The sequence below is a fragment of the Lutra lutra genome, chromosome 4, assembly GCF_902655055.1.
Source record: "Lutra lutra chromosome 4, mLutLut1.2, whole genome shotgun sequence".
Lineage (NCBI taxonomy): Eukaryota > Metazoa > Chordata > Mammalia > Carnivora > Mustelidae > Lutra > Lutra lutra.
Genome location: NC_062281.1, coordinates 66,142,777 through 66,165,354, shown reverse-complemented (window position 1 = coordinate 66,165,354; position 22,578 = coordinate 66,142,777).

Below are 22,578 nucleotides of genomic sequence, written 5' to 3'. Positions count from 1 at the left end.
ATTGGTCTGTAGTTCTCTTTTTTGATGGGATCCTTGTCTGGTTTGGGGATCAAGGTGATGCTGGCCTCATAAAATGAGTTTGGAAGTTTTCCTTCCATTTCTATGTTTTGGAACAGTTTCAGGAGAATGGGAATTAGTTCTTCTTTAAATATTTGGTAGAATTCCCCCGGGAAGCCATCTGGCCCTGGGCTTTTGTTTGTTTGGAGATTTTTGATGACTGTTTCAATCTCCTTACTGCTTATGGGTCTGTTGAGGCTTTCTATTTCTTCCTGGTTCAGTTGTGGTAGTTTATATGTCTCTAGGAATGCATCCATTTCTTCCAGATTGTCAAATTTGTTGGCGTAGAGTTGCTCATAGTATGTTCTTATAATTGTCTGTATTTCTTTGGTGTTCGTTGTGATCTCTCCTCTTTCATTCATGATTTTATTTATTTGGGTCCTCTCTCTCTTTTTTTTTTTTTTTTTTTATAAGTCTGGCCAGGGGTTTATCAATCTTATTAATTCTTTCAAAGAACCAGCTCCTAGTTTCGTTGATTTGTTCTATTGTTTTTTTGGTTTCTATTTCATTGATTTCTGCTCTGATCTTTATGATTTCTCTTCTCCTGCTGGGTTTAGGGTTTCTTTCTTGTTCTTTCTCCAGCTCCTTTAGGTGTAGGGTTAGGTTGTGTACCTGAGACCTTTCTTGTTTCTTGAGAAAGGCTTGTACCGCTATATATTTTCCTCTAAGGACTGCTTTTGTTGTGTCCCACAGATTTTGAACCGTTGTGTTTTCATTATCATTTGTTAATTCTTCTTTAATTTCCTGGTTGACCCATTCATTCTTTAGAAGGATGCTGTTTAGTCTCCATGTATTTGGGTTCTTTCCAAATTTCCTCTTGTGATTGAGTTCTAGCTTCAGATCATTGTGATCTGAAAATAGGCAGGGAATGATTCCAATCTTTTGATAACGGTTGAGACCTGTTTTAGGACCAAGAATGTGATCTATTCTGGAGAATGTTCCATGTGCACTAGAGAAGAATGTGTATTCTGTTGCTTTGGGATGAAAAGTTCTGAATATATCTGTGATGTCCATCTGGTCCAGTGTGTCATTTAAGGCCTTTATTTCCTTGTTGATCTTTTGCTTGGATGATCTGTCCATTTCAGTGAGGGGAGTGTTAAAGTCCCCTACTATTATTGTATTATTGTCCATATGTTTCTTTGATTTTGTTATTAATTGGTTTATATAGTTGGCTGCTCCCACGTTAGGGGCATAGATATTTAAAATTGTTAGATCTTCTTGTTGGATAGTTCCTTTGAGTATGATATAGTGTCCTTCCTCATCTCTTATTGTAGTCTTTGGCTTAAAATCTAATTGATCTGATATAAGGATTGCCACTCCTGCTTTCTTCTGATGTCCATTAGCATGGTAAATTCTTTTGCACCCCCTCACTGTAAATCTGGAGGTGTCTTCAGGTTTAAGATGAGTTTCTTGTAGGCAACATATAGATGGGTTTTGTTTTTTTATCCATTCTGATACCCCGTGTCTTTTGATTGGGGCATTTAGCCCATTAACATTCAGGGTAACTATTGAGAGATATGAATTTAGTGCCATTGTATTGCCTGTAAGGTGACTGTTATTGTATATTGTCTCTGTTTCTTTCTGATCTACTTCTTTTAGGGTCTCTCTTTGCTTAGAGGACCCCTTTCAATATTTCCTGTAGAGCTGGTTTGGTATTTGAAAATTCTTTCAGTTTTTGTTTGTCCTGGAAACTTTTAATCTCTCCTTCTATTTTCAATGATAGCCTAGCTGGATATAGTATTCTTGGCTGCATGTTTTTCTCGTTTAGTACTCTGAATATATCATGCCAGCTCTTTCTGGCCTGCCAGGTCTCTGTGATTAAGTCTGCTGCCAATCTAATATTTTTACCATTGTATGTTACAGTCTTCTTTTCCCTGGCTGCTTTCAGGATCTTCTCTTTGTCACCAAGACTTGTAAATTTTACTATTAGGTGACGGGGTGTGGACCTATTCTTATTGATCTTGAGGGGGGTTCTCTGAACCTCCTGGATTTTGATGCTTGTTCCCTTTGCCCTATTGGGGAAATTCTCTCCAATATAACTTCTGCTCCCCTCTCTGTTTCCTCTTCTTCTGGAATCCCAATTATTCTAATGTTGTTTCGTCTAATGGTGTCACTTATCTCTCGAATTCTCCCCTCGTGATCCAGTAGCTGTTTGTCCCTCTTTTGCTCAGCTTCTTTATTCTCTGTCATTTGGTCTTCTATATCGCTAATTCTTTCTTCTGCCTCATTTATCCTAGCCGTCAGAGCCTCCATTTTTGTTTGCACCTCATTAATAGCTTTTTTGATTTCAACTTTGTTATATTTTAGTTCTTTTATTTCTCCAGAAAGGGCTTTTATATCTCCCGAGAGGGTTTCTCTAATATCTTCCATGCCTTTTTCGAGCCTGGCTAGAACCTTGAGAATTGTCATTCTGAACTCTGGATCTGACATATTACCAATGTCTGTATTGATTAGGTCCCTAGCCTTTGGTACTGCCTCTTGTTATTTTTTTGTGGTGAATTTTTCCGCCTTGTCATTTTGTCCAGATAAGAGTATATGAAGGAGCAAGTAAAATACTAAAAGGGTGGCAACAACCCCAGGAAAATATGCTTTAGCCAAATCAGAAGAGATCCCAAATCATGAGGGGGGTAGAAGGGGGATAAAAAGAGGTTCAGAAAGAAAGAAAAAAGAATTAAAAAAAGAAAACCAATAAAGAAAAAGTATAAAAAGGAAAAAAATATATATATATTAGATAAACTAGTTAAAAAATGTTAAAAAAAAGGGTATAAGTTAAAAAAATTTAGCAGAAGAAGAAAAAAAATTGAAAAAGAAAAGAAAAAAAATTAATTTAACTGCAAGGCTAAAGAATCATGGGGAGAAAACCATGAGTTCCATGCTTTGCTTTCTCCTCCTCTGGAATTCCGCCACTCTCCTTGGTATTGAAACTGCACTCCTTGGGTGGTGAACTTGGTTCTGGCTGGGTTTCTTGCTGATCTTCTGGGGGAGGGGCCTGTTGTAGTCATTCTCAAGTGTCTTTGCCCCAGGCGGAGTTGCACCGCCCTTACCTGGGGCCGGGCTGTGTAATCTGCTCGTGTTTGCTTTCGGGAGCTTTTGTTCCCTGACTGCTTTCCGTAGAGTTCTGGAGGGCGGGAATGAAGATGGCGGCCTCCCGGTCTCCGGCCCGGAGGAGCCGAGAGCCCAGGGCCCCACTCCTCAGTGTGCCCCCAGAGAACAGCGCCCAATGACTCCCGCCACCCTGGCCTCCGGCCACGCTCCGAGCTGACCGAGCCTGTGACCGGTTCAAGGTGACCCCGAGCTGAGAGTCACTCCTCGGCTCTCTGTAGCCAGCTTCCCCGTTTTAATACCTGTGAGCTCTGCGACACTCAGACACCCCCGATCCTTCTGTGACCCTACGGGACCTGAGGCCACGCTGACCCCGTGTGGGCTTCACCCAGGTTAAGCCTCTGGAGCGATGTCCCTCAGCGGAACAGACTTTTAAAAGTCCTGATTTTGTGCTCCGTTGCTCCACCACTCGCCGGGAGCAAGCCCCTCCCCCCACGGTCTATCTTCCCGTCGCTTTAGATTCACTTCTCCGCCAGTCCTACCTTGCAGAAAGTGGTTGATTTTCTGTTTCTAGAGTTGCTGTTCTTCTTCTCTTCGATCTCCTGTTGGATTTGTAGGTGTTTGTAATCTTTAGATAAGCTATCTAGCTGATCTCCCGCTACCTGAAGTTGTCTCAGCCTGCTACTTCTCCGCCATCTTGAGTCCTCCCTCTGTTTGTTTTGTTTTGTTTTGTCCTTCCCCTTTCACCAAATCAAAGAAATTGCATGAAATCAACAACCACAAAAGGGCTCCCAACTTAAAGGTTTGTAGTGTGATTTTGCACAGTTGCTGGAATGTGCTTTATTCCCTCTCTCACATGTTATTTCTGTGGAGGAGGGAGTATTTGGGGGAATAGTCAGGAGGTGGACCTTATCAGTTCCGTGCCCAGTCCCCTGGTAATGTAGGCATTTTAGCTGGGTGATTGTTCCCTTCATGGGTTGTCTGCAGTTGGTTTAAAATTACAACTTAAAGACTTGAAACTCTGCCAACCATTGCGTTTTGAGGGCAGGGGGCGAGTGTCTCTGGGTGCTGTCCCTGAGCACACCTCAAAACCCAGCCACACCACTGGGACATCCAAGCAGAACATAACCATGTTAACAGTAGACACTGTATCAGTGAGCGCTGTGTCAGGAGACACATACTAGGTAGCTTAATAGAAGGAATTTAATATAGGAAACTACAAGGAACATTTTCATAGAATCATGCACGTGTCTGAAGAGCTGAGAGTGGGATGGAACAGCAGTAGGAAGCTCCTTCTGGGGTTACAGGCAGAAAGGGAAGGGGTACTGTTCCCAGAGCCTGGGAATTGGGGCTGCATGGTGGGAGCAGGTCCCACACAGGGCTGGGTGGGATCCATTGAGGAGACTGGGCCACTGCCCAGGATGCCACCTTGAATCAGAAAGAGAGGGAGAGAGGGAGATAGATACCCTAGTTTCTACCCCCACCTCTTTCTTCCTGTCTCCTGCCCAGCATTCCCATTGATTGACCCTAACTGGAAGTCAGTTGGCCAGGGAGCCTGGGAATGGGACTTGGGCTCAGCTTCCTGCCACACCCAGCAGCGCAGGGGAAGGGGCCTGGAGTGGATCAGAGAGAAACAGGCAAAGACTAGTTCTGATGCCAGGAAGACTAGTCTCTTACAAAAGTGTTCACTAATATTGCAGAGCTTGGGAACGTGAAGTAAAGACCTGCTCCTCCTCTAAGCTGCCCTCCCATGCTGTCCCATCCAACCTCCCTTGCCGAACTGTGAGAGGGACCCCTGGCATTGAATCTATCTTGCCAGAGGGAGCTATGTCCATGCCAAGTGCCCTGGTGAGTAGAACAGTGACAGTCCCTTTTCTGCAGTTCCCAAATCTAGAAGACTCTGAAAAGTCCCAGTATTTTTTATAATTCATTGAATGGCAAGACCTGATCTGATCTGAATGGACATGAGACTACTTATAATGTCTGTTGATCCCCCTGAGTGTGAACAGTCATACATATGGCTTGAGAGTTATAGGCAGCTCTAGGCCAGTGCTCCTGGTTAAGCAGTACAGCCGTTCCGGGATCACCGAATGCCAGAGTGGACTTCCTCGGTAGCCTGGCCTAACAGCCCACTCAGTCTATAAATGGGGAGACTTCATTGAGGTTGGAGAGCTGGCCCATGTGTCGTGGGGTCACCAAGGGCTTCTCAATGGAGCTGCTACTACTTGAGTTCCCTTTGCAGTCCATGCTGCTTTGGTCTGAAGCTTGGGTGACTTCCGACGTTTAAGTGTCAGAATGAAGGAAGCCATCTGGTTAGTGAACATACAGGTAAATCTGCCCTCCAGCTGTGGTCATCTTATCCTTTTGTAGCATTTCACATAGACACGCACATTTGCATACCCACACGCACATACTCACACTCATGCAAAAACTGTTCAGCTTCTGATCTTATAAGACAGATAGGATGGGTGTCACCATCCCCATTTTCCAGACCGTCAGACCAAGGTTTGAGTAATAACTAGGTCCATGGCCGTGGGCAAGTCCCTGAATGCTTGGAGCCTCCACTGGAAAATGAATTCTTTTTTTTTTTTTTTAAGATTTTATTTATTTATTTGTCAGAGAGAGAGAGAGCGAGCACAGGCAGACAGAGTGGCAGGCAGAGGCAGAGGGAGAAGCAGGCTCCCTACAGAACAAGGAGCCCGATGTGGGACTCGATCCCAGGATGCTGGGATCATGCCCTGAGCCAAAGGCAGCGGCTTAACCCACTGAGCCACCCAGGCGTCCCTGGAAAATGAATTCTTACTCATGCTTTTGTTCTAATTGTTCAGCCACAATCAGACCCATAGGGAGAGCGGCAACACAATTAGAACTGTACCTGGTGCCCATCAACCATCCTTTCTTCCTCACCCCTCCACCTTCAGACAAGTAAAGTAGATTACATGAAGCCACACAGCTATTCCCTTTGCAAGGGCAGGCTTCAGTATCATGAAGAGAATTTAGTAGTTGACTGATGACAGACCTCTTCTCTCTGCCTCTGCTCGCTTGCTTGCTTGCTTGCTTTCCTGGCTTTAAGAGGAGGGGCTTGAAGAAATGCCACCATGTGCTAATTTTCTCTTTCTCTCCTGGGAAACTGGGTCACAGTTGGCTGTGAACTTTGTGGCCCCTATTGTCTTCACAGACCCTATTGTCTTCACAGATCTGGATATGCACAGGTTGTTATTTTGTTTATTTTGTTTACTCTAAATCTGACTGTAGAGGAAACAACCAGATCACAAATACAATTTGCTGCAGAGAGCAACTTTATGTCTTGTCAGCACACATGGGACTTTGCTTATCATAACTCACGGTACATGGGCTTAATAAAATATTTTCTTTTTCTGAGTATTTTGCAAGATTAGTAAGGCTGCATTCTTAGGGAAAGTTTATTAATCCATAACTTATAGAAAACTCCAGAGGAAGAAGATATGAGATACGTCCTGTAGGTAAAGACGTCAGCATTGAATTATGTGTCCATTATTCAACTAGCTCTCTGCCAGGTGTAGTGCAGGTTGCTGATAGGATAGCAGCTCACCCTTGGATGTGATCTAAACCAGCAGTTGTCTTCATTTTGTTTTCAAATTGGGAGGGTGTGAAAAAGTAGGCAGCAGCCCACTGAGTAATCGTGGTCCTTGGGATGCTGGTCCCTTCCACCCCTTTGGCGGCACCGCAGCGACATTAGACCCTGCATTGGACCCTGGCTGCCTTGCCTCAGGCTGTGTGCCCTGGGTCTCTGCTCTCTTAGCAAATGGAGATGGTGTGCTGGTGGCAAGGGTGATAGCAATGATGAGGGTAATGGTGAGGAGGATAGTTACCTCTGTGTCCATTACAAGGGGTAATGGTTTACGGGGAAGTACTCTGTGCTCTGTGCTGTCACTCAATTACCCAGTGTTCACTGCACCCTTGCAGGGTATTGGCACAATGGTGGGCTCTGTGGAAATGGCCACATAAGATAGGCTTTCTTCTCAAGATCAAGGATTGGTGTGTGAAGCCCAGATACACAGATGACAACCCAGTGGCTAAATACAACAACAAAAAAAGTAGAATTAGCTGAGGGATGAATTTTGCCAGCACCCAGCTACGTAATTTGAAGGTGAACTGGGATTGGCTGATGGATTGTTCTTATTGTAAATATGTTTCAGGGATTGTGCGGGGTGAATGTGACAGCAGCTATTGTCTACCAGGGAAGACACAAATCCACAAATGCATGGAGGAAGCACGTTCTAGGTCAGGGGACCATGGTAAAGGTAGAGATGGGCACCTCCATGTATGGTGAGCCCTGAATGAGCTGGTATGAGCTGGCCAGAGCCGGGGAAGGTGAGGCCGTGAAGGTAGTACCTGGTCGCCATGTTAGCCTTGAGATTGTGGCTGGTGGTGAAACAGACTTTTCTTTGTGTGCCCTTCTGGGCAGGTCTCACCCTTCTCCTCTTCCCCGGGATGAATGGGCAGTCTAAGGAGAAATGGGGTTATATTTATTTAGGTGAAACGAGGATGGGTATGTGGCAGGTATGGTGTGTTTTAATGGTCTCTCAGTGGCCTCCTGTGACCATACCTGCAAGCCCAGGTGCCTACAAAGATGGCGTAGTTGACATTGCTGAATGAAACAATCCAGGGGAGGCGTTGGGGGGCCCTGGGTTAGCTACTATTCAGCTCCAGCCAAAGGTTGCCATATGAGAGTTCTAGACCAAAGTAGCCAAGTCTTCAGCTTTATTGAGAAAGTTAGACATTTTTTAAAAGACTTATTTATTTATTTGCCAGATTGAGAGAAAGCGAGCAAGCACAGGAGCAGGGAGAGTGGCAGGCCGAGGGAGAAGAACTGAGCAGGGAGCCCCGTACAGGACTTGACCCCAGGACCCTGGGGTCATGACTTGAGCCAAAGACAGATACTTAACTGACGGATCCACCCAGGCATCCCAAGAAATCTGTTTTTTAAATGTGAAATCCATCAGTTTAAAAATGTGGCACGAAATTAGTTACACAACAACAACAACAGAAAAATAACATTTGTAGGCTAAAGATAACTGGCCCGTGGGCTGATTTTGACTCATGAACCCCCTCATTGGTGGATTCTGGCCTATTCTTGATAATTATTATGTTATGACTACATAGATCTCTCTCAAATGGAAGTTCGATAAATACACCAAGGGGTAAATTGGGCCATTTTTAGTAAGGAAAAGTTTCTGTAAGACAGTTGGATGGTAGGAATTGGTCCTCGTTTATTTCTGTGTGTTTCCTCAATCACCTCTTCTGTTGTTCTTTATTAAATGCTTCTGATACAGGGTAAACCTTTGGTAAAACCGGTGTCCGTGGCAATCCCAGTGTGTTGCTCACTGTTTGCTGGGCAGCCCTGGGTTTATGTGTGTCTGACTCTACAGCTGCCTTGGTGAAGCCTGTGACGTCCTGCTGCTTCACCAAGTCAGTAAGTCAGATGAGTGGGCAAGTGCCCGTAGTAAGTCAGATGAGTGGGTGTCGTGTCTGTAAATGACAGCGTTCCGTGGCGTTCTCGTTTAGGGTTGAGCCTTGACTCCCAGCCTCTGAAATATGCACATTTCAAACCAGAGTGAGACCACAAGCAACTTAGTTGTTACTGTGGAATTGAGTGAATGTCATAAATATTTATTTATCTTTTTCATAGCTGGCATAAAATTGTTAGGATATAAAAAATTGTTCACTATAAAAACAACAGAAAATTCACTGGCTATCCATCTCCTGAATGCGTGTGTCTATTTGGGTTTTCATTAGTGTCTAGCAATATACTTTGAGAGATTAGATTTGAACAGAAGTTTCAGCAGAATATGAAAGCTCCTGGTGTTCATAATTAACCCGTTTTCAGCACTGATCCATTGCGTACAACAGCCTCCTTTTAACCATGTAGTGGCTGTAAGCAGGTTTAATGTATTTTTCTTCCAGAATTTTTTTTTCTTCAGAAATAATCCCTTGTTTATTGAATTTGGAAAACACACAAGAAATACGAAAGAAAAAAAAAAAGTCACTTATAATATTTCTACCCAGAAGCAGTCTCTGTTAATGTTTTGAATTACAGAGATAAACAGGCTAGAGATTGAGGTCCAATGAGTATGGGTTTCTATCCAGGCTTCTTCTTTTATGTATTCTTGATAAGTCTTATTTTTCTCACCTATGAGATAGAAATATGGATATTATCTCTTTTATCTGATATTTTCTTGATTAAACCAGATAATGTACATGAAGCACGTAGCTCACTGGTTGGTGCACAGAATGCATTAAAAAATGAGCAATATGGGGCGCTTGGGTGGCTCAGTGGGTTAAGCTTCGGCTCAGGTCATGATCCCAGGTCCTGGGTTCAAGCCCCACATCGGGCTTTCTGCTCAGCAGGGAGCCTGCTTCCTCCTCTCTCTCTGCCTGCCTCTCTGCCTACTTGTGATTTCTCTCTGTCAAATAAATAAATAAAATCTTTTAAAAAAATGAGCAATATGCTTATGTCTCCTATTCTTTTGGCTACAAACATTTTGCTTTGTGAAATCCATGTGGTCAATGACCTATTTTCTATTAAAAAAAAAAAAAGGACGACTCCCCTTGTTCCCATATCACTTTAAGAATCACTCTCTAAGTATCTTTTTAACAGATTTCTTTACAGACCTGAATCATCCTTAAACTTTTCCCTTGCATGTTTAAGGTGTTTTTCATCCTTCTTTATTATAAATAATTATTTGATGGATATCTCTGTTCATCAATCTTTGGTGGCAGCTTGATTTTCTGGTTAATATAGTGACTGCATGTCACATGGAAAACGGGCAGGATTCCTGCCAGCATCCTCCATTGGAGCTCTTGCCGATGATGGATGGGAATGTTCTGGACACTGTCCAATATAGTAGTCACTAGCCATGCATGGCTATTGAGCATTTGAAATGCAGCTAGTATGACCTAGAAACTGAGTTTTTTTTTGAAATTTTAACATTATTTAATTTTAGTTTGAATAGCCCTGTGAGCTCATGGCTGCCATATTGTACAGCATGGGCTTATGCTGTTCTGGTTCAAGGAGTAGAGTAGACCTAGGCTGGGGTTTGTTTTTTAGAGAGACCTGTCAGTGAAACATCTAGCTTTATCTTTTGGCCTTTTCCTTTAATTCTCTGGTACAGGTACTTAAGTACTGGATTTTCCCTTTCTTTGTGTACATTCTTTCTTATTTGGCAGAGGGTTGGTAGAGGACACGTCATGTGCCAGCTACCGTCTTAACTTAGAAGCTGAATTTTAAGTTTTGCTGATGTGAGGACAGTTCAGGTTGTCAGTGACAAGAACGTAACTAAGTATGACTTTGGTCTAAAGGGGAATTCCTTGGCCTGCGTTTTCCATGTCGTTGGCTTTGTTAGTAGATTGTCCCAAAACAGTCGCAAAGATGGCCGCCAATAGTCTAGGCTTACATCCTACTAGCCTGGGCCCTAACAGAAGTAGAGAGGACTTTTCCCTCACAGATCCACAGAATAGCCTAGACCTAGATCTTGGTGAACTTGTTTTCATTCCTGAGTCCATCCCTTGGTCACAGTTGGGGAGGTAGGATTCATGTCCTTCAGTCAGCTCTGGGCCCAGGTCTGTATAGAGCTGAGGTGAGTTCCCTGGTAAACTGCATGGTCTGCCACTGGATTGGGAAATGTGTTTGTGAGGCAGACACATGCTGCACAATGGATCATCGCTGTACCATATTTTGAAGCATTCTTGGTTACCCCAGTTCTATTCTTAGGAAAGCCATTTTGTCAGGGGGGAGGGTGGATTTTTTCATCTTGTGAATTGCTATCCATTGGCCTAGCAGGCTTTTATCACTTAATGGGACCATTGCCTTACCCCAAGGAGGGCCAAGTCTTCTGATGATGAAAGCATTGGGGTGTTTGGGCTGTGTCTGCTCTCACTCTGTGTCCTGACAGTATGCTCACAAGCTAACTTCTTCTCCCTGGGAAGTAGGTAACTATACCCCAGAGAGTGAATGAGGTTGAGTAAATCGACGCATCTATTGTGATTATTTTTCATTATGAATAAGGCAAAAGATATATTGCCTAAGCCCCTTCCTACAAGTATCTGAATCAAAGCTGATGGGATTTACATGTCAGACTTCAGATAATCTAGGAATCTGGTGGAGAGTGGGTACTTCAGTCCCCAGCTGGTGTATTGCAGCAATATCTTGGGACTTATAGGTGTAATTAAACCATCCTTATTAGTAATTACAAAAAGGGACTCACTGCCCTTAAACGTGACTGTAACATATCAGATCTTCATAAAAGCATGAAGCTAGTTACTTCATCAGCAAAATCCATGTAGAAAATATTTTATTAATGTTTCAATTTTCTGATTCAGCCCTTTGTGTAATAAAATATGGTGGCTCAAACAGTTTCCTTTTTACTGTTCTTGCTTGGCCTCGTAGGAGAGGCTGAAATTTGGTATGCCAATTTTCCTTTAACCTCTCCAGCATAAAGCATATCAGCAAATTAATATTCCCCGACCATAAAATGAGATTGACCTCCTATGTATAAGTTCATTTCTTGTCCTAACATCTACTGTACCATGAAATTAGGGGTCTTTTCTTTACCTGTCTATATATTTTTACTTCATTTTCACTGTGGCAGGAATGGTGATGGGGAGCTCAATCCAGATACCGAGTCCCCTTAATGTATTATCAACTTTTACCTAGTCAGTCATTGCTATATAATGACGCAGGCAATGTCATGAACACAGCTCACTTTTCAGTGCTATTTTATTCCAGATGGAATGAGAGACAAACTGTCTGTACTTAGAAAGAACCTAAAACATGGAGCACAGGCTTGGTGAAACTCTGTGCCCATCTTGGCTGCGTTGCTTGTGCTGAACTGAGTTACCGGCAGGCAGGTAAAAGAAAGGGAGCTCTGACAAGCTGTGCATCGGGGAGTCTTAACATCCTGTAGGAACATGTGGGATCTCCTATCAGGTTAGTTAGAAGACCTGTGTGTCCTTGAACTACTTACTTGACTTCTCTGAACCTACCTTTTCTTGACTGAGAAAGAAGGGTTTGGATGAATGTTCCCTACAATCCCTGCCTGCAATAACTCTCTGATTTTTATGCAGACGGACACTTTTTATTCATCTATAGTAATACGTAATGACTAGTGTCTAGCACGCAGTTATACACATGCTTCCCTCCGCCCCAAAAGTCTTCCTGGGTTCCCTCATCCTAGACTCTATCCTTCTCTGTTCTTACTGTACTTTTCACCAATGATACTATATATTAGAGTGGATATTTTTTGTGTCTTACTTTCGCCTTCGAGGCTGTGAGCTCCTTGTGAAAAGGCAAGAGCCTTTTCACCCATGTCTTTTCCATGTAAGAAGAGTATTTTGCAATACGACACCTGATCAATATTTGGCAACTCTATGGATAAACTTCGCATTACATTTTAGAGATTATGCAGGGAAACACAGAAACAAACACAGATAAAAATTTAGCTGAAAGGGGACCCTTATATAGCTGTGGTGAAATTGCTTAGGCCCTTAAGCCATCTACAGTAAATTCAGTAGTTTCTCAGGGAGATTTCACTTTAGTGTATATGAAATGCCAAATTTATGCAGTTGAGTGGAGAGGTAAATTATTTGGGGCCGATAATGGAATCCTTTTATACATTTCTGATTATTCAGCGCCTTATGGTAGGGCCATGCTATGTGATTTCCTATCATGTCAGAATGTGGCCTGCGTGGCGGTGAGGTCATTCCAGTGCTTTTAAGAAAGAAGAGAGAGCTTGTACTGTCCTCACTGGTGTTTTAATGTTTTATTGTTGTTTTTGCCTGGGCTCTGGAGGAGCTAGTCTGCAAAGCAAGACAATGTGAATACATCTCCCCAAATCAATGAGAATTGTGCTGTCCTCTAGAAAATTAGGTTTGAGCCATGTCAATGGCAGTGCTGCAGACTGAATAAATCCCATTTCATGATGGCGCCGTGTATGAATTGTGTAATGTGCCTAGATGGGCACGAGCTATGATTGCTTCTCTTTCTTCAGCATTACGGAATGGTAATGCGGTGGATTCATGGGAGGAGAAGTGTCTCAAATAAACAGCCCAGGCTACATGAGATAATTTAGGGCTCGCACTTGGGAAGTCTCCCAAGTGGACCAGTGTAAGATATTACTATTAACTAGAAACAACAGGGAAAACACTCTTGGTGACTTGTTTTGAAAAGAAAAGGAAAGGAAAGGGAAAAGGAAAAGGAAAAAGAAAAAGACAGGTACTAGCGTGAAGTCCCCATATCATCTTGCTTTATGCGGTGTTTTGTGTAAGTTTGTTGGGAAGTGGGAAAAAACCTCTAGTTTGGTACCTCCAGGGGGAGTTCCTGGGCAGGCCAGATGACCTTCCATAACCTTTGTTCCTTTAGCCACTTGAAATAAGTGCCTCCTTTGTGCCCCACCACCACTGTAGGTGTAGGAGAGGAGGTCTGGCAGGGGTGGGTTGCAGTGTCTAGATAGAAGAGCTTCACAGGTCGAAAGCCCACTAGTTTTTCATTCTCTCCACCTCGGGTGTTAAAAATTCACCTGAAAACTAAAGGCTCCTATACCAGTGCACTGTTCATTTCGTGCACAGACCTGCAGACGCTCAGTAACGGTGTTTCAGATCACCAGCAGTTGATCCTGGGAGGTGAGCCCTCATAGGGATGAGCCCTTGGAGCTGTGAAATGCTAGCTCCATCTGAAGTTCGGAAGACATATAATGATCATTCCAAAGGCCCTCTTATCTCCTAATCTACTGGAAACTACTTGTAAGCTGAATTCAGTGAGTGCTGGGGGCGTAGGCAGCCCTATAGTCAGTGAGGACCCGGAGCACTGGGAAAGTAGGACTGGCATTATAAGCTAGCACTGTTGGCCTTAGAGCAGTGATCTCTTTCAGTTCAGCTCCGGCTCCCCGTGTCATAGACCTCGCTGGGTCTTCATTGCAAGACAGAAACCCTAGCGTTCATTGAATCCATTAGGTCTATTCTGGCTCAGGCTGATGCCTCTCAGTTTTCTGCCTTAAATGTGAATGATCAGCTTTCATGAGTAAGCAGCAGTAAATTCAGTCCAACGTACTAGCTGTGTGACCTTGGACAAGTCATGGCCCTTCCCTCAGCCTCACCGTCTGTATCCATAAAATGCGGGCCTGTGAGCTTTGATGCTCTAGGTTATATAGATGGGATTCTGGCACTTAGCACTGTGCTTGAAACATCGGTGAGCTGATGAGAAGCATCTGGGTCCTCTGTACTCCACGAGTTACTGGGATTCTCAGATCTGGCCTGCCTTTTCAAGCATATGCATGGTATTCAAGTAAATATTCCTGTCAGTGCCCTCATTTATTTTAGAAAATGGTAGAAGCCTAGAATCTCAGGTCTGAGTTACTATTAAAATTTTATTTAATTAGAGCAATCTCCCTTTGAGATCAGGAAACTGTGCCATCTGTCCATTCATCCTGTTATTCTCTTAATATTTAATACTTAATATTAATATTAATATCTAATATTAATTAGGCACCTGGTGTATGCTTGGGGCTATGCATGGTGCTGAGGAAACCAAACAGAGTGAGATGCAGTCCTATCCACAACCCTCTCGCCGTTCCCCACAGAGGAAGAGCACCCGTGAACTACAAACCTGTCACTCTTCATTGCACAGCCTTTTGGTTCTGTGTGGCTGGGACAATGGTGCTGGGAGCCGGGGGACCTCCAGTAGAAGAGAAGGTGAGGGGAGAGTTCCTCAGCTCTGGCTCCCACAACCATTCATCATTTCAAGCAGAAACTAGAGACTGAATTCGAGGGCAAAACTGTGACAAGCCTGTTTATCAACAAAAGCGCCTCTGGAAGTCGGAGAGCATTTCTTCTGCTGAAGGACTTCCGTATTGGACAAGCACACACTCAGAACCCAAACCCAGCTTCGCAGTCCATGTTCAGAGGAAATAAAGGGCCACATAGAAAATGAAAGCGGAGTGGGCACCCCGCAAGGAGTGGGACAAAACCCAGAAAGTTCTGAAAGGCCTCTGTGTGGCCGGTCCCCAAGCCCAGGCCTGCACCTCCAGGGATCTGACTATGGCAGATGGGGTAGCAGTTCGCCCCCGACTTGTAAACGGGGCATGGTCTTGCTTTACGTTTTCCCATAGAAAAGAAATACCTTTTATTATAAAGTCCCAGTTGAAAAAACAGCAGTGAAACAAGCCGCTTGCGGTTGAGGAGAGGATTGTGAGAGGACAGATAGGTTATGGACTGTGACTCAGCAGAGTTTCCAGAAGGGAGAAGAATATCCCTAAACAAACAAAAAATAGTTCTGTCACTTGCGTCATTTAAAAACCCATTGCCTGCAGGTTTGTCTTGTCTCCCTGGTCCCCAGCCCTGCCCGCTGAGCTCCTTCTCATTGGTCAAGGCTCCAGTCCGTTGCCCTCCCCTCTCTCAGGCCTCCCTCGATGGTCTCCATCACATGGATGGCTGTCGTCATTGTGCTCCATAGCCTCAGCCCCAGGCCCCACATTTGAGTCTTCGTGTCCATGTTGGTAGCCTGTGGAAGACCCCCCCGACAGGTGTCCCCAAATACATGGACTGTTATTTCTTTCTCTCTGCATTTCCTTCCCCTCCTTGTGGGCCTGGCTCAAACACTCAACAACGTTGACTGAACTTAAATATCTAGTATCTCTGGTGAGCTTGGACGATCACGTGGAGGTCGCTTACCCTGTAAGTAGTGTCCTCTGGGGGCAGGGGGCGTGTGGTGGGAGAAAGTGGATTAGTTATGCCTGCCTGATGGCCAGGTGACACAGCAACCAGAAAGCCAAAATTAAAAACTGATCTTCACACACAAGAAGGGTTGATTGAGTCAAACATGGTAAAATTTAGGACTAAATGCACACTGTTGCCCTTAGACACGAAGCATTAATATCAAAGCAAAATAGCATGTGCTGAGTATCCGCCTGTTCTTGTGAAGGAGATGGGGGAGGGGGGTGATTTAAGTTTATATAGATCTCCAGGAAGCTGCCCAAGATGTCTTTTCTATCCTGGGGTGGATTTACTGAAGAATTTAGTAGCTAAAGAAGAATTTGGTCTTGGATTCTTGTCTCTGCTGTCTGGAGGACCCACCAGAAGTTCAAGTACATGAAGACACACACCTGCCTCTCGTGCCAGGCAGTGACAGCGTGGATGTGGCATCGACTCTATGAATGTCAGTGGCCTGGGGACCGATCAGACTGGAGTGTGTCTGGAGGAAGAATGCTGAGTGGTCAAAAAGGAAAAAAAAGAAAGAAAAAGAAAGAAGGAAAGAAAGGAAGAAAGAAAGAGAAAAAGATTGTCCCTAAAGAATTCAAAAAGTACTAGAAGCAATCTGAGATATTTATACTTCAAGACATGTGTCTGTTGGCAGGGATGGGTGTGTGGGGGAAGTGTGGAGCATAATCACCGTCTTCCAACATTTTAAAAACTGCTCTGTGGAGTGGGAATTAGAATTCTTCTGTTTGTCATCAAATGAGGGGAGGTTAGAAAAAGCAAGTTTTGGCTGAAGAAATGTCTAAGTGTGAAATGGCTTATGTGAGATAAGGCGCTTCCTTTCTCATTTCGTAGGCTCAAAAGGAGTACTACAGAGGATTGCCACATTGGATTGGGGGATTGGGTGAAATGATTTTTAAGGATCCTTCCGATTCTAATGTCTTATTTCTATTGAATATGTAGTTCCTTTTTGACCCCAGAAAAAGATTTAGGGTATGAAAATAAGATGAACAGTTCTCATTTTATTGCAGAAAGCATGTTTATTTACATTATCTCAAGTGAACCCTCTAAGATACACATGTGGAGGAGATATTATTATTGTCAGTCTGTAGATTAAAAAACCTACAGACTTTTTACAGACCAATGACTTTTTCAAGGTCATTGGAGGAGCTGGGTCCTTGACTTCATAACGAGTGTTTACAATCTGGGTCCTTGACTTCATAACGAGTGTTTACAATCTGGTTCTCTGTGTGTAGTTAGACCATCCCTAAGAGGTAGATTCTAATCTTAATTCCATTTCATAGATGAGGAAACCAAGGTATAGAGCACAAGTCAAGGTCACGTATCTGTGAAGTGGCAGAACCAGTGTTTGAACCAGACGGTGTGATTTCATAGCTCATGTTTTTAACCTCTGTGCTAGCATGCATTTTTATAATTAGCATAATATCTCAGCTGATGAAATGTTAAAATTGTGAAGTCAAAGAGCAATCAATAATTTGTTTTGCCATCAACCATTCAAATGATCAGAATACAAAGTTAACAACTCAAAGTGTGTTTTTTCCCCCCCGGGACAAACTACGGTATCCTGGAATCTGTACCGAAGGTTAACATGAAAAGTTGGGGGGAGAAAAAAAGACATACCTTCCCAAAGGACCCCAGAAAATCTGGCCCCTCACTCTCGAAAGTGGTTCATGACGCAGTTAGACATCACTTACCTGGCTTGTCCAGCATGGAGATGCTAGGTTAAATGGATTTTGCTAAAACCTGCATCTAATGTTTTGAGCATCCAAACTTCTGTGTGCTTCAGTGGACAGCAAGTAGAGTAAGGGCAGCCTAACATGGTGGCTGAGAGCCCGTGCATTGTATGTTCTGAATGACCCCAGACTTCTGGCTGTGTCTGTTTTTTGTGCCTTTGCCTACTCACCTGATAGCTTATTAAAATGCTTCAGGTACTTTGGCCCAACAAGAAGTGCCCCCAGCTTGCTGTGTTCCTTTAGCTTGTGCTCTGTTTTTGCACAGTTCTTGCTTTCTCTTCCTATGTCTACTGTCCACTCCCCCACCGCCAGCTTTCCTCTAACCTGCTGGGATCTGTTGGCTCCTTGATTAGTAACAGAAGGTAAAACTGGACATTTTTAGGGAGAGGAGTTTGGTGGTTTCTGTAAAACTGATTCTAATAGCCTTTGTACTTAAGAAAGGAAGGCCAGGGGCACCTGGATGGCTCAGTGGGTTAAAGCCTCTGCCTTTGGCTCAGGTCATTATCCCGGGGTTCTGGGATAGAGCCCCTCATCAGGCTTTCTGCTCGGCAGGGAGCCTGCTTCCTCCTCTCTCTCTGCCTGCCTCTCTTCCTACTTGTGATCTCTGTCAAATAAATAAATAAAATTAAAAAAAAAAAAAAGAAAGGAATGCCATGGATGTGTAGAGAAAAGAGTCTCCAGCATGGTAGCCACGGGAGCCCTGTGGCAATTCACATTTCAGCTAATTAAAAGAAAACATCCGTTTTCTCAGCCCTACTAGCCACATTTCAGGGGCTCAGTCATGTCCTGTCGCTAGTGGGTGGGGTAGGAGAGCTGGATAGCACAGATAGAGATCATTTCCGTCATCACCCAAAGTCCTCTTGGCACTGATTGTTCAAGCACCTGTGGAATTGAGGCTTGAAGATAAATGGAAGCAGACAGACATGGGTTCCCTGCTGGCTATTTTGTAGTTGAGAAAGGTGTTTACTGGCTCCCAATCTCCTCATCTGCAAAATGGAAATAATAAATCATTAAATCACATTACATAAATAAATCATTACATCTCTGAGCAGAGAGCCTGATGTGGGGCTTGATCCCAGGACACTGGGATCATGACCTGAGCCGAAGGCAGAGGCTTTAACCCACTGAACCACCCAGGCACCCCACTCCTCCCTATTCTTATAGAACACTTATTAAATAGTTTTTACAGAAACCATTTTAAAATATATCCTGCTCTAAAGACGTTGTCAACCACTGTTTTCCAGAGGCATCTGTAGGAAGGCTTGAAAAGCATTTCACTCGGCGCTAACCCCTAATTCTAACATAACAAAAGGGATGTGGTGCCCACATCTCCCTCTGTTTCGTAGTTCCTTAAGGAAAGGATAAATCTAAAGCTAGTTCAGGACCTGAAAGTAAGCTACTTTGTCAAGGTTTAAGGTTCAGTAAACAGCAATTGAGATCTCTTGTATTTCTGACAAAACTGCAAAGGCTGGTTTTGTTCTTGGAGATGAGAGACTAATGGAACTGTGCTTCCCTTGGATTGCCAGCAGGTTTCCACGACCTCTGTTCTCAGCAGTCTGTCCTTGCAGTGTCCTGCCCATCGGGTCTGACAGCAGTCTTAGAGAAAAAGGGAGATGTGATTCAACCAGTGTCAGTGAAGGGATTGCTTTGAATAAAGCTGAACCTACATTGGCTCGTAATGTGATAAGATCTAAGAGAATGGTCTCATCATTGTTCTCTCCCTGCACCACGTTGATAAAGCCTGAGAGATAGCCTGCTCATACACGCCGCTCACAAGGTGGTGGGACGCTGGGAACTTTAGTCTAGCAGGGAAGGATAATGAGCACATTCTTGAATCAGGTTTTTGGATTATAGATACCTGTGCCTATCTGTCTGGATGAATGTCCTCTCTCTCGCTCTTTTCAGTCATCTCTCTCAGGGGCCAGCAAAGAAAGGAACCAGCTAAGAAATATCTGTGGCCTGGCAGGCCGTTTGGTCTCTTCTGCAACAACTAAGATCTGGTGTCGTAGCTCAAAAGCAGCCAGAGACAAGACAGAAATGACTGTGTTCCAGTAAAAGTTGCTAAAACAGGCAGTGGGCTGCATGGGGCCCACGGGCCTGAGTCTGCTCACCTCTCATCTATCTCTTTGGTTATCAGTGTAAGCACCAGTTTTGGCTGTTTCTGTAATGCTTGCCTGAATCAGATCGTGTGTGTGTGTGTGTGTGTGTGTGTGTGTGTGTGTATTCATCTACCTTTAAAAATAATTTGAGGGGTGCATGGGTGGCTCAGGGGGTTAAGTCTCTGCCTTTGCTCAGGTCATGATCTCGGGGTCCTGGGATCGAGCCCCACATCAGGCTCTTTGCTTGGCAGGGAGCCTGCTTTTCTCTCTCTCTCTCTGCCTGCCTCTTTGCCTACTTGTGATCTCTCTCTCTCTCTCTGTCAAATAAATAAATAAAATCTTTATACAAAAAATGCTTTGAATGCATGGCTAGATGCAGTCTTCAGACATCTTCTGTGAAGTTATTTCTATCTGCGAGTGTCGAGACTCGGGTGTCACGTACATCTCTCTTTGTTTCCCACAGCATCTCTTTGCACATAGTATATGTTTAGTAAATGTTGGTTGCTAGGTAAACAAATGAACTATGAAACACATAGGACTCGTGCTCTTAGAGATTCAAGTGTAACTGTGTCTACAGAAGCATTCGTTAATTGATATTTTTAGTTTGCCTTCCAGGTGCCAAGCAGGGAGTTGGATCTGGAAGATTCGGCCATTAGCAGCAGGACTTGGTAGCTCTTCTTGGTGCTCTCACACAGGATAGAGTCTGCAATAAACACTTGTGAGTTAGCATGCTCACATACTCGTTAGTGTCCCAGCCTTCCAGAAAACTCTGTCATGAAGATGTAGCAGATGCTTTGGTGACAGCCTCTTCTTTGTCCATACCTCTGAATGTATTCTGTGTCCCTCCTGCCTCTTAGAGTGTCCCCAGGGCCATGCATAGTGCTGGGCTACTAAATCCTTGTGAATGAATGAATATTCCTGGAACCAAAAACATAGAGCTAGTGTGTTATTCTAGAATGAGCTTCAGTTGTGGGCAGGGCAGCTGAGTTCAAACGGCAGCTCTGGGCATGGGCTGGCTATGGTATGAATCAGTTGGGCTCTCCGGGGCAGCAGAAGGAAAGGCGTGGTCGGGGCGCTTGAGTAGCTCAGTCAGTTAAGCGTCTGCCTTTGACTCAGGTCATGATCCCAGGGTCCTGGGATTGAGTCCACAATGGGCTCCCTGCTTAGCAGGGAGTCTGCTTTTCCCTCTCCCAGTACCCTGCTTGTGTTCCCTCTTTAGGAAATGGCAACATAGGGCCAGTAACCATGGTCTCTTGTCCCAGTTTGGCTCATTGCTGTGACTAGACCACACATCTGATGGCTCATCTTTTTATTTTAAACAACTTCCCATGCTACTGATAACTATAATCTTGGAGTTTTTATTTGGGCTAGCTCTTCACCACTCTTCTAGAAACAGACTTGGCATTTAGTGTTGAGATGATTTCTCCCCATCTCCAAAGCTGGGGCAGTGCTGGCTTCTCTGGGGCCCCGTCCCATTAATGCTGGCCCTGGGCACACCCCATGGCTATGGACCTGCTGGGAAGCTTCTCCTTCTTCAGCAGTGGGAACCTCTGAGACGTGTTTCAATCAGGAAAGGAATCAAAATAGACCCAAAATGGCCAGGGGCGGGGGTGGAATTGCTGAGGAAAGATCTGAATCCTTACGAGGCACTTTCTTAGGAAATGTCCTTTTACTATAAATAGGAATGGATATCCAATATTAGGCTCCCCTTAAAAAAAAAAAGCCAACCTCTCAAGGACTGAAATTAGATTTGAGGCTGATGGGATGAATATAGGATGCGGTGATTTTGTGCTGTGCTAACACACGTCTGAAAGTTTAGCGCAGCTGGTGCAATGGAACAGCTGAGCCACAGACAAGTAGCAGCTGATTTTAGCACTTCTTTCTAGATGCCCTGGTTTGTTAACTCTGGCGTTTGGCTCACTTGTAAGCTCTCTACTGGAAGTCCCTCAGCATCTCAGCATCTCCTCCAGCTCTGCCACCGAGGAGATGGGCACCTGTGGGCAGCTTGTTCCTCTTACAGGTCCCAGTGTCCTGCGTCCTAACATGGTGGCAGTAGGTCATGTTTATGAAGAGCTTATACTGGGCCAGGCACTGTGCCATGGTCATGGGTCATCTCATTTCGTTTCTGCAACACCGCCACGAAGGGAGAACTGCTATGACCCCCATTTTGTGCAGAAATTGCACACAAAAAATCGAGGTATGGTTAGCCCACCGATCCCCATGAAATGGGGGATTTGGAATCTTGTTCTGGGAGAGAACTGTCTGGGCCTCCCTTCTTCATCTTTTGATTTGGAAACTGTTGTATGTTACAGGCACCCCCTTTTCTAGACACCCCCTCTACCAGTGACACTGGCCGTCCCATCATCTGTCAGCCTTGGAGCCACAGGGGAGATTGTGGCCGGGATTCCGAATTCTTGATGGGCATTTGTCTGGAGGGAGTGTCCAAGGTTTTGTCGCCTCGAAGGGGGTGTGCCACCTCTGAAAGTTTAAGAACCGCTGACTTTGATCTTAAGGTCTCTACGACGACAAACCAATGCAACCAGCCATTTGAAGACAAGGAAATAGATCCAATCGGCTTATGAATGAATAAGCGTTCAAAGGTTCATATTGATTGGTTTTTAATGATCTGGCCAAATATTTTGAAGTCCTGAAATTGCACTGGAAATTCACTGTGTGGAATTTACTGAAGAAACAAAAAGCAGTAACCCATCTTATGAATTACACAGTATTCAATCCAAATATTTCACCACTGTGTCTTTGCACAGAAAGGTCTCCAAGGAATTGAAAACAGCTTCTCGTATCACTTATTCAGAGATGGTGACAGACACTAGCAGGAAAAGATGAAGGAAAAGGAATTTGGTGTGCTGTAGTTGATGTCATTGAGGAGGTACAGGCAT